This window comes from Microtus oregoni, unplaced genomic scaffold, assembly GCF_018167655.1.
Source record: "Microtus oregoni isolate MIOR12 unplaced genomic scaffold, Mior012 000032F_ref0000030, whole genome shotgun sequence".
Classification (NCBI taxonomy): domain Eukaryota; kingdom Metazoa; phylum Chordata; class Mammalia; order Rodentia; family Cricetidae; genus Microtus; species Microtus oregoni.
Genome location: NW_024543091.1, coordinates 11,642,744 through 11,656,184, shown reverse-complemented (window position 1 = coordinate 11,656,184; position 13,441 = coordinate 11,642,744).

Sequence of the window (13,441 nt, the reverse complement as noted above, 5' to 3'; positions counted from 1 at the left end):
CATGTATGTATTTTTGGCTAACTCAGGGCAGAAAAGGTCATAAGGCACCCTAGTGTATGGTGCCCCTAACACAAAGAAAGGAGTAAAAATGAAAAGCAGAGCTAGATTCCATTAATGGCCACATTCAGGAAAGGAACAGATAAAGGGTTGATAAGCCCATATGAGCTTTAGGCTTAAGCAGAAGAGGAAGTGGGGCCACCACCACCCGGCTATCAGGTGCTCTCTTCTGGCATGCAGGAATACATGTAGATAGAACACTGTATACATAGTAAATAAATCTTGAAAAAAAAAAGAACTGAATGGCCAATAGCTAGGCAGGAATGGATAGGCAGGACTTCCCGGCAGAGAGAGGAACTGGGGAGAAGAATCTTAGAGGTTGGGAATTTGCCAGTGAGACACAGGGTGGGAGTGGGGGTGGGGGTGGGAGGGTGTCAGACATACAGTATGAGGAAGTAATGAGGCACATGACAGAACATATATTAATATAAATAGGCTAATTAAAGTTATAAGAGCAAGTTGGTAACAAGTCTAAGCTAAGGCTAAGCTTTTATGACCAATAAGAAGTCTCCCATGTTATTATTTGGGAGCTGGTTATCCAAAGAAAGACTGGCTACAGGGGAGTAATTGTAAAAGCTGACAATGCGATGTCTCATTCACTTTATTTTTTATGCCTTTATTCTTGTAGGGAAATGAGACATCATAGGTTTCTGAGTAGGCATTCCTTGAATGATGAACATGCCTACATGCAGAGGTAACTAGGCAACCCCAAAACAGGAAGGCAGCCACAAAATGAAAGCAGAGATGCTAGTCTTTATCCTACGTTTAGTTACCTTACGGGCCCAAGTGAGGAGTCAGTGCTTTTAAACAAACGCTGTTTCTAACTGCCTGTTAGGTAGCAATTGCCTCATTGTCCTGGCCAATCTTTGCTCCATCTCATCCTCCCATCCCAACTTCATGTTCTACATCAGTCAGTGAGACTGGGCTGATGTGAGAGCAAATGACAGAAGTAGCTGGTCAAAGGAGGGAAATAAAGTAGACAGTTTAGGGAGGGGAAGATGAAGAAAGTGGAAACACCTCAGAGCACTTTTTGATGTCCTGTGTAAATGGCTGTCTCTTGTGCCGGGCTCTGAGGAGAAGCTCTCTAGTGAGTTTAACAGCATAGACAGGAATAATGTTCTGTCTTGATAACCTTCTAAAAATGCAGCCTGGAACCAGGCAGTGGATACTCACCTTTAATCTCAACACTTGGGAAACAGAGGCAGATGGATCTTTACAAGTTTGAGACCAGCCTGATCTACAGAGTGAGTTCCAGGATAGCTAAGGCTTACAAGGAGGAACTCTGTCTCGAAACACCCCCCCCCAAAAAAAAACGCAGCCCGGAAGAGGACTGGAGTGCGTGCTTGAGGTACATTCCATCTACACCCAGAACAGGGACTCACCCAATGGTTAACCTTCTCTTGGCACCTACTTCCTCCTCTCAGGGTGGGGAGTACCCTTGGCTAAGTAAACAGCCTGGAATTTTGTGCAACTGGCACCCACTGAACATCACTGATGATTTGGAAAACCTCTCTGTCTCTCCTGCCCTTTCCCCTTCTTCCCTCCCTCCCCCCTCTTCTTCCCTCTCTCCCTTTCTTTTTTTCCTTTGTTTGTTCATTTTTGAGACAAGGCCTTGCTATGTAATCTGGCTGCCCTGAAACTTACTATTTGATCAGGCTGGCCTCAGACTTAAAACAATCTTATCTACCAGAAACACAGGCCTGCACCACCGTACCTGGCTAAGGGAAATCTGTAAATTAAAATATCCAGAAGCTGGTTTCTGAAAGACATTTCTTACAGTGCTCAGGTTCAATTAATATTTATTGAATATCTAATACATAACAAGAATTGTGCCATTATTTGTAACATCTTGTTGAACTTTGAAATAACTCTACAAAGAGGAAATTAATATCCTCACGTTTTAAACATGAAAATAAAAATGAAGATTTCAGAAAGTTAATTTGCATAACGTCAAATGGTTTCTCTCGTCAAGACTACTTTCTTGGCAAGACGCCAGCATGCAAATAATGACACGGGAGACTTATTATGAAGTATAAAAGTTTGGCCTAGATTAGGCATCTTCCTAGCTATGCCCAGATCCGTGAAGTACCCCAAGAACCAACAAGGATATCGAGTCCTGTATGTCCGGTATGTCCTGTATGTCCTGTATGTAAAAGCAAAGAGCCTTTATTCTACACAAGTTTGCAAACTCTGACACTCCCTGTGTCCAACACATTGGAATGATTGGAGAGCCCCGAGCTCAGTTAGAGTTGGGTTTTTATAGTAGTAATGGTGGGGATGAGGGATTTCTAAGGATTTGGACCCCTGATTGGCTGACATTTGTCTAGGGGTGTCCTGGTGAATGTGCCCTAGCAGGTGACCCTATCTACAACAGTTGGAATGTTAGGAATTTCCTTTGGATGGTCTGTTCCTGAGTGGTGCCTGGGTAATCTCAGTTTGTGGTTCTTCCTGCAACCAGGTATCGCCTCAGGGTAAACTACTGAGACTCAGGTCTCCATTAAGTTGATCATGGCTGGGTCCTACATTCCTAACTAGTTCTTATAGCTTAAATTAGCCCATATTTTTAATCTACTTTCTTCCACAAGGTTCGTTACCTCATTCCCATACTGCCCATCCTGTGTCCTCCATGTCTGCCTGGTGACTCTGCCTTTCTTCTTCCCAGAGTTCTCTGTGTGTGTGTAAGTCCCTCCTATACTTTCCTACCTAGCTATTAGCCGGTCAGCTTCTTATTACACCAACCACAGCAATACATCTTCATACAGTGTACAAATATCCCACAACAACAGACTGTATGTAAATCCAGAAATGAAGCACATACTCACTCAATTACTAGCCTGCCTTCTAACTGCTGATCAGACTGACATGTCTCCTAGATCTCATCATGTTCTTTAGAATATGATAAACTGTGGCCTGGCTCAAAGAATATGAAGAAACTTCTCCAAGACATTCCATAAGAGACAGTATTTTGAATAAGTAAATAATTTAGATTCTTTGACAGTTTGTTTGTGTAATATTAAAAAAAACCCCACAACTCCAAAACAAAACCTGATTTAATTGATGTATATGTATGTGTGCATGCATGAGTTTATGTTCACCATGTGTGTACAGGTGCCTCAGTAAGGCCATGTGAAGATGCTGGATCCCTAGAACTGGAGATACAGGCACTTGGGAGCAGCCAGATGTAGGTGCTGGGAACTGGACCCATGTTCTGCAAGAGTAATACATACTCTTAACTGTTGAAACCATCCCTCTAGCCCATTTTGTGTGTCTTTTTTTTCTTTTTCTTTTTTTTTTTTTTTTTTGAGAAGGTCTCATGTAGCTCAGGCTGGCCTCAAATTCATTATGTAGCTGAGTCTGGCCTCAAACTCTTTATCCTTCTGCTTGCACTTCCCAGATCCTGGAATTACTGGCACACACCACACATCTGGCTGACTTGACAAAAGTTCCGAATTCTCTCCACATTAGCATCCTGGTTTATTCTGGCCTGAGAAAAGAAGCTGTTCTCTCCTGCCACTATTTTAGGGATTTAACTCAAGTCATCAGCCTTGGGGCTCTCTGGCCAGGCAGCCTAGCCTACTCAGTGAGCCCCAGGGCAGGCACCAAAGGGGCTGGAGGGCTGGAGAAGTGGTTAAGAACACTTGCTGCTCTTCCAGAGGACTCAGTACCCTCATCTGGCCTCCACAGGCACTTGCACACATGTGATGTACATTGTCCCTTTGCTTCCACATATGTACACACACACACACACACACACACACACACACACACACACACACGAAGAAGGGCAGAGTATAGCTCTTACTAGTTTTCAGGGCTTGGTCAAAGTGAAAGTGATTGATAAGATAATACGCCAATGCTACTCAGTGCCTTGTGAGTCCTCATTAGTGTTATCTTTATGCCTCCAGCCAGAGCAACCCACAAGGCCTGTGTCACACTGAGTCATCATAAGCAAACTAATACCAGCGGCAATTTGCTCCTTATCAAAAGATTCCTTTAGGAATTTTGAGCTTCCCTCAATTGTTTAATCAGTTTTTAAGAACATAGTTTGCAAGATAGTTGTGAAAACTTAGAACTATAGACCAAAAATTAAAAGGAAAGGAGGGGGCATTCTTTATGGAATTATTCCTTTACAAAGTCCAAATATAAAATAACTCCAAGTCAATGATTCAATCAAGAGCTAACCCCAGAGAACCTAGACAACAAAGGGGCCCCTAAGAGAGACATACATGGATCTAAATAGGAAGGAGAAAAAGACGAGATCTTCTGAGTAAATTGGGAGTGTGGGGGCCACGGGAGAGTGTAGAAGGGGAAAGGGGAAGAAGGGAGGGGAGCAGAAAAATGTATAGCACAATTAAAAAAAGAGATAACTGTCAAATCTGAAAGCTAGTGTCTAGAAACATCAATTAAACACAGGTCCAGAATAGGGGAATGAGCAGGAACCCATCAGGTGAGAGCAACTTTTGAGACAGCTCCATCTTGCTTGTATGCAACTCTTGGAGCTATGGGGGAGGGCCTCTCTGCTTAGAGAATGAATAGTACAACCAAAATGAGTATGTTTTTAAGAAATAAAAAGCCATATGTATTGGAACACTTGGTAGGTAAATGCAGGAAAACCAGGAGTTCAAGGCTAGCCTTGGCTACATAGTGAGTATGAGGAAACCTGGGCCACATTAAAACCTTGTCTCAAAAAAGCAAAAGAAATAGAACAAGTGAGTGAAACAAGAAAAGAAAGAAAAACAAGACTGTTTTGGTCCTTTTTAACTTTTAAGAACAGATTTATTTATGTGTAACGTGTGTGTGACCGAATGAACTTATGTGCCACATGCATACAGGAACATGCCGAGGCCAGAAGAAGGTGTTGGATCCCCTAGAATTGGAGTTAAAGGCTGTTGTGACCTGTCATATGTTGTGTGCTAGGAACCAAACCTGGGTCATCTGCAGTAAGCAGTCTTAATCACTGAGCCATATCTCTATGCTGTGGAATAATCCTTTTGTATACTGTAAAGATTTGTTGCTGTGGTTGGTTTAGTAAAGAACTGACTGGCTGGTAGCCAGGCAAGAAGTATAGGCTGGACAGCCAAACTGAGAATGCTGGGAGGAAGAAAGATGGAGTCAGAGTTGCCAGCCAGATGCAGAGTGAGTCAGATACACAAAATGGGATAGAGGTAAAAGCCATGTGGCAGAATTGACAGTAGATTGATAGAAACGGATTAAGTTGTAAGAGCTAGTTAGTAATAAGCCTGAGCTATCAGTTAAGCATTTGTAATTAAGCCTCTGTATGGTTACTTGGGACTAGTGGCCAAGAAAGAAACTTCTGTCTACCATGTGCACGCCTGTTTTCTACAGAAGTCAGTAAGAAGGCATGAGATTTCCTGGAACTAGTGTTACAGATGATTATTGTGAGCTACCATATAAGTGCTAGGAACGGAACCCTGATTCTTTGGAAGAAGAGCCAGTGCTCTTAACCATTGACTTATCTCTGCAGCTCCCTCTCTCTCCTTTTAAAAGACAAGGCCTCACTATGTAGTGCTGGCTGACCTGGAACTTGTTATATAGATCAGTGTAGCCTTGAACTTAAAACCATTCTTTTGCCTCTGCCTCCCTAGAGCTGGGACTACGTGTGTTTCCTACCACTGAGTGCTTTATTATATAAAATAGATATTATATAAAATAAAAACTTACATAAAATACACATATTTACATATAAATATATGTACTATAAATATATTTATACATACAAATTATTTATATGTATGTATGTATGTATGTATGTATCTATCTATCTATCTATCTATCTATCTATCATCTATGTATACTAGTGGTCATGAAATTTAAACTAGACAATGGTAACCTCAGTATGATACTTGTTATCTCTACTACCCACATGCCACAGATTGAAAAGGACAGGGTTTTGTAGCTCAGACTGACCTCAACTCACTGTGTAGCTAAGAATGACCTTGAACTCCTGATCCTTCTGTCTCTACCTCCTAAAAGCCAGGCTTACAGGTACGCACCACTACATGGGGTTTTATGGCTTCTAGGGATGGAACTCAAGGCTCCGTCTGCTCTACCAACCAAACTACACCCCATCCCCTGAAAAGGAGAATTCTTTAAGCAAAACAATAGAGCAATGTATTTCCTCATGGAGGTGTGCGGCAGCAAATATAAACTAGATGTAGGCCCTCTCTGCTTCTCAGACTGTCATCAGCCTAAATGATGAAATTTGGGGGTCACCAAGCTGAGCCAGAACTCAGCAGGGAAGCAGGGAGTGTGGGGTTTTTTTGCTACTTGAGGTCAAATCTTTACTCAGAAATTTGGTTATTTTTAGTGCTTGCTGGCAGAACGTACGCACAGCTACCTGCTATTGCCTGTATTCCTGCTGCCCATTATGCTAACACACTTCAGCTGTGTAGCCACATGTGAGCCTTTTGGTTTCAACATGTTTCCATTTCTCCTCTGGCTACTGTGCCTGTGTACTTTATCTTCCTTGTATTAAGGCACCATTGTTCTTTCTGCAAATGTTCTTAAGTAAGAATGTAAAGTAAGTGTCAGGCATTTATTTCGACTCTTAAGAGCAGTCAGGAGTCAGGCTTTGACATTTAAAGTTAAGTTTATTGACCCCCCCTTTTATTTTTTACATTTCTATTTACAACTATCGTTCCAGACACAAATGAATACATGACATCCTTGAAAGCACAAAGATCTTGATTAATTGAAAGTTTATATGTAGCTCAACATTATCTCTTAGTGGCTAATTCCAAAAGGCCCCAAATTACACCTTTTTGGGGGGGCCAATGGGGTTCCTTGTAATGATAAAAGTAGTTTAAAATTTGTACATTTTTCTTTATTTCACACTTTTCACAAGATGTTTAACTTCACATTTAAAAAGCAAGTTAGTCTTTAGTTTTCTAGTGAATTAACCAATCATCTAGCATTTGATCAAAAAGCATCAAATGAAAAATAAAGCCATGTGGCTTTTCAGAATTTGCTTAGCTAAACAAGTGTTACCAATAGTATACAAGTTTACAAGCGTATTATGTCCCTTAGTCTCTTCAACACGATATAGGCAACAATACACGTAAGGTCACACTTGACAGGCATAGAACTGGTAAGTCATGACTGGTGGCATGCAAGTATTTTACATTTTTGTGTGCAATGAAAAATGCTGCTTGTTTTATAGAAAAAACATGAAACAAGATTAAGATAAAGGCTTACTTAAAATATAAATATGCATTTTCATGTACATAGTTTTGTTCTTAAGAAGAAAGCAGAGAGCCGGGCGGTGGTGGCGCACGCCTTTAATCCCAGCACTCGGGAGGCAGAGGCAGGCGGATCTCTGTGAGTTCGAGACCAGCCTGGTTTACAAGAGCTAGTTCCAGGACAGGCTCCAAAACCACAGAGAAACCCTGTCTCGAAAAACCAAAAAATCAAAAAAAAAAAAAAAAAGAAGAAAGCAGAGATACAAATTACTTTTATTCCATTTACCTATTTATTTTAAAGACAAAGCCTCATGTGTCCCAGGCTGGTCTTGAACTTGCTATGGTGCTGAGAATGACCTTGAACTTCTGATCCTCCTGCCTCCACCTTCTAAGTGCTGGGATTACAGGTGTTCACTACCATGTCTGGCTTAGAATAATTTAAATAAAGATTGTCATGGCTAACATTTGGTTCTAAAGTAAAATTACTCAGGAAGTGTACTTTCCATCCTTCTCCTCTTCCCATTTGGCCCATTTCTGTCTACTCGCATCTAGACTGTGTCCACAGAAGTTTCAAATCCTGGGCCAGTTTCTTTCAATACACAGTGCACTTTTGATTGTCTCTTGGTATGCAATCAATATGTGCTTGGAAATGCAAATACACAGGTATTAAATAAAAGCCTATTAAAAACATACTGGTCAGTTTCTTTCTTTACATTTTCTTCCCCTCCTTTCTCTCGGATTCTGAGGAGAAAAATATTATATATAAAGATATTCTTTCTGTTTTTGAGGGAAGCATCCCAAAACTTTTAAAGTTTATTTTATTTTATTATTATTATTTTTATTTTGTAGTGCTAAGAATTGAACCCATGTATCAGGAAATGCTCTCCCACCCAGCTAACTTCCCAGCCCTGAAGTAGCCTTTCTGACAAGGCTGCTCTTCCAGAACGACGCTGAAGTTCTCAAACACTGATGAACAGGAGCAAGCAAGTGTCTGTGGAACATTCCTGGAGAGAGCAGGAGCTGCAGTGGATAGATTACCCACTCATTTCGGAATCACAGGGTGGGTTTTTCGAGACAGGGTTTCTCTGTGTTACAGTCCTAGCTGCACTGGAACTAGCTCTTGTAGATCAGATTGGCCTCAGACTCACAGAGATCCACCTGCTTCTACCTCTCAAGTGCTGGGATTAAAGGTAGGCGCCACCACCGCCTGGCTCAGAAACACAGGGTTGTAATGTTTGGAATCTGAAAGAGACACACCGCTTTACAGATGAAATGAAGATAAGATAGGTGGAAAAATCTTACTCAAGGTCACATTACAGCTGGCATCCAAATCAGTATGATTAGATATATTATGTATGTATATACACCACATGGTTGTAAACAGAATATAATTCTTGCAGGGCTGGAGGACAATGACAGACAAGCGACATTTATAAAACACCTACTATGTACAAGCCACCTTAGTAGATGGTACCAAAGATAAAAGGACTGTGGGACACCATCCCTACGAGGCCATGCTTCAAGGTTTTTCTTGGCAGAAATAACTGGCCAGGGCTGAGCTGCTGGTGATACGTAGTTGCTGCCCCGGAGAGCTTTCTCCTCCCCTTCCGAATCAGAGCCGGCACCAGGATGCCAGACATGACAATTCCTGGAGCCCAAGGAGATGCTCTCCAAGGTGGCCAGCAATACCTTGAGTCTTGGCCTCTGTCACTTCTAGTGATGACAGAAAAGACAGCAGTGCTCTTGCCTAAATTCTTAGTCACCGTTTGAGCTCCCCTTTGGGAGCCGGTATTTCCAAGGATTGTGTCCACTTCCTCAGGGTCTTTTTCTTTTTTGAGACAGGATCTCATGTGACCCTGGATGGTCTCAAATTCTATGTAGCCAAAGATGAATCTGAGCTTTTGATCTTCCTGCCTCTGACTTTTGAGTGCTGGGATTATAGATTCATGGCACCCTGCCCAGCTTATGCGGTGCTGGGGATCAGATCGGGACTTGGTGCACACAAGGCAAGCACATTACCTTCCTGAGTTACTCCCCAGCCCTTTTCAAAGTACTTTCAAGTGACCCAGCAAAATGATCTATCGTTTTGTATCACTGAAATATAACACCCACTGCTACCACCAATCACGTTTCTCACCTCTGTGTTTAAAGTAAAACAATCCTAGTCCTTTACATCATTCCCGTGCCCCAATTTGCCCTACTCTAAAAGATGAACCACTGGTCAGAATAAAACAGACTCAGAGGCAGTGGAAAACACTAGTGAATTGATAAAAGCGATCTACTTTTGTACAGTGCTTTCTGGTTTCTATGGTGTTTCCATCCAATGATCTGATTATATTTTCTCACTACAATTCTGTGAGGTAGTTAGTGAAGATATTAATTCCCATTTAATAGCTGGGGAGCTTCAGCCTTGGGAGACCAAGTGGTTTCCCCAAAGTCACCCAGCTAAGAAAGTGTAGAGTCAAGTGTTCAGGTCACTTGACTCCATTTCCGGTGCGTATCCCCCATATAATGTATAATAGGCAGGCAATTAAATGAATTGCCCATGATCGTACACCTGCTAAGTGTGGGTAACGGGATTGGGATGTAGCCTCTAAATCTGTTAGTATGGTACCCATTCACCATACCAACTAGCTGAGCCAACGTGCTCCAAATGACTGCCACAAGACACAGCCAACCAAGCCTGGTTAGTAGGTCGCTCTTTTCCACCCATGACTCCAAGCCTTCTCCTTCACCCTCTCCAAGGCAACAATGTGTTTGAAATAAGCTTAACCTCTGACTCATGTGCTATTCTAGATTAGTGCCCAGGATATAGACTTAAAATTTGTAACCTGTCCTTCACCTATCTACTGATTGTTTGGTCATTGCTGTTAAGCTAATGGGAGAGAGATTAAGAGGAGTGAGCAGAACTGAGTTCTGCCATTAAGTTAATTTACGTATTACATTCTCAGCCCTTTTACTTTGTAAGGATCTTGAGCCAGAGTATAAGATACAGTCGGATCTAGAATTGGGGACCATGAACATCGAGGTTCCGGGTACTTTTCTCTGGTCAGTTAGTTCCAAACGGCTGCTCTGTGGTTTACGCAGTGGGATCATCCTGCTATTTAAGAGAGTTTTCATCCCCTTCCTTTATGTGAGAATGGAGCAAGCAGCGGGGGCATGGGAACTGTGAAGTCAGCAAACTCAGTCTCTTCTTTTTGGAAAGGCACTCGATCTATCATCCCAACCCTAAAGCACACGTAAACTTCTCTCAGACCAGAATTCTTAGGCTTCCTGTCTCCTGCACAGCATTTCGGAGAGGGCAGAGTCAGTCTCAGCCATGAAAAAGGAGGTATGCTCAAACACTCTGATGGGCTCTATCTATCTGGCTGAGCATACCGACGCTGTAACACCAGATCTAAGCTTGTACACCAGAAATGTCTTGTGGCAGTTATTCTGAAGGCAGTGGCTTCCATAATGCTAGTGCCCGCCAGGGGTCACATCTCTGTGTGGAAGAGAAGCAGTTGTTCATGGTCTGGCATGCCAGTCTTCCTTTAGAAAAACTGGCTCCAGGGTACAGGCACTGTGATAGCTTCTGAGGTTGAACATGGAGATGGGTTTCTTCTACTGGAAGATGAGCTATGTGCTGAAAGATAGGTGAGCCACACCTGCCCCTCCAGGCATGGGATTCTCTAATCTGGGCCCACCACCACCCTAAGAGGGGCAAGGGAAGCGTGGTCCCATCAATCCATGGTCCACACGTGGCCAAATATCTCACTACAAAATATTTGGTGGTCATTAGGTACAAAATTATTTATATACAGTGTGTCCTACAGAGATGGAAGGAGGGGGCTAACTGATGTCCATGAGTATGAAATGATACACACTTTAGGCATATACGAAGATCTCAAGGGGTAGTAACCCAGTGAACATTCTAAGAATCATCCTCCACACAACTGTGAAATGTAGTGGGTGACAGAAGCTACAGACTCCAGAGGAATTCCCACAGAACCTGGGTCTGCAGCAGCTCTAAAAGGGGAAGGGAAGTGGAGCTGGGGAGACAGCCTCCCCTTCAATCCGTTGTCCAGATGTAGCCAAATACCTAGTTAGATATCTGACGATGCACACACACACAGAGACACACACATGCACACACACACACACACACACACACACACGGATGGAGGATAGATGGAGGAAGACTAACTTCCCTCAAAGACGAAAGCAAGGGATTTGATCATGCTGAAAAGGACGAAGGAGCTTCCGCTGCGCACATAACGCAGATGGAGAAACACACTTGTGCTACTAAACGAGTCACTATTTCTAGACTTGAGAAATGTATCTCCTAAGCCATCTATCTTCACATGCATGACAAGACAGCAGTGACAGGAACCTTCAAGTCTAGGCGAGCAAGTTTTCACTTACTATGGGCCTGCACAAGTGTAAAGGGAAGGGAGCAGGCTTAGGGAAACTTGAGCTTGCTCCAAACAGCCAGTCAGGCATTAGCAAATACTCAACACACTAGCTAGCAAAATATATACATATAAAAATAATTTACACATATTACATCTCATCATGATGAAATTAATGTCTGCTCTAGGAGGTGAAATCTCAGACTAATTATATGATTTGATACATACCCCCCAAATGTCTGTTTTATCCTCTAGTAGTTATCTCCAGTATGGAAATACTTATGGAAATGTTACTTTACAAGCCATTTAAAAATCCATAATGATAAAACAGTTGATTAGTAATAAATAATCTCATAAACTCATAAGCTAAAACAGTATGATTTAAAAAATAATGTTCTACTATCTTGCTTTAATAATATTAATAACTCCTTATAAAAAGGACTAGCCGTGATCCAAATCTAATTTTTCTTGTTTTTTGCCAGGCTCTGTTAACAACTGCAACCCATTCTCCAAAATGTGGAGCTTCAGATAACACTCTGCAGGGTCAGAGTTTCTTACGAGATGGAGGCAAAAGAGTGAATAAGGAGAGGAAAAGGATTACTTGTAAAAGTTTGCTAGGGACTCTGCTTTTAAAGAAGTCTGTGACAAAACATAGCAGCCTCCCTTGGACAACATAGTAAGAAAAATTCTGATTGAAATACATTGTGCACATTTCACCCAGGTAGAACTGATGACTGCTTACCAGTCAACAATCTAGAGAGAAGAAAGGAGACGGCTTCTTACACAAAGACTCTTCTCACCATGGCCAAGAAGTTAATGCTGAGAGTCGGGTAGTATTTATGACATGTAGGCACGACATGCATAAATAATCTCAAGAACACAATTTTGCCTTTACCATACCGACTGAACCGTAAGTACATGACACTTCATATGCTTTAGTTGGGGGAGGGTGGGCTGGGGATCTCGTGTAGCAGTTAGCCAACACTGATCTTCCTGCCTCTGCTCCGAGGGCTAGGAATAGTGGTGTGTGCTGCCACACCTGGCTTCCCTCAATTCTCAGTAGTGCTATGGTGAGCAATAACTCACAGACTTCTTGAAAACTGAGCAACCAGCAAGCTTATATAAACCTATATAAATGGGTGAGTAGGAAAGAAAAATCAGACTGAGAACTATCAAATGGAATGTACTAATATGTTTCAAGATTGACAGGAACATAAAGGATCGGGGATGACTTAAAAAAAATATCAGCAAACCCTCCTTACTATGTCCTGAAAAATGTAAAAACGAGTAAAAAAAAATGAGATGTTTAAAAGGCTTTTTGCTTTCAGCTCTGGGTATTTATAGAACAAGTAAGTGTCCAGTTTCTCCCTCCAAGTGTCCAGTTTCTCCCTCCAAGTGTCCAGTTTCTCCCTTTAAGTGTCCAGTTTTTAAAAGGCTTCTTAAAATAGATTCCAAGAGCTTTTCAAGCTATTTACCCATTAACTTGCCTTACTGCTACCAAGTAACCCAGGAACACCCGGTAACTAAAACGATACAGGAATGGGCCCAAGATCTGCCAGGGACAGCAGCTTCTTTTGCTCTGTCAACAGCATAAGAGATAACACCTTTGTAAGACTCAGAGTCATAAAGAGAAGGGAAACAAGAGAGGGGCTGTGTATGGGAGGTAGAGGACAGGGAAAGGAGATACTAGGACAGTTTATCTTCATGGAATCACAGAGGGTGTGCCCAGAGAAGTTTAACTGAAGAGGCAGGACTCACCCTGAATGTGGGCAGCGCCATCCCATAGACTGGGGT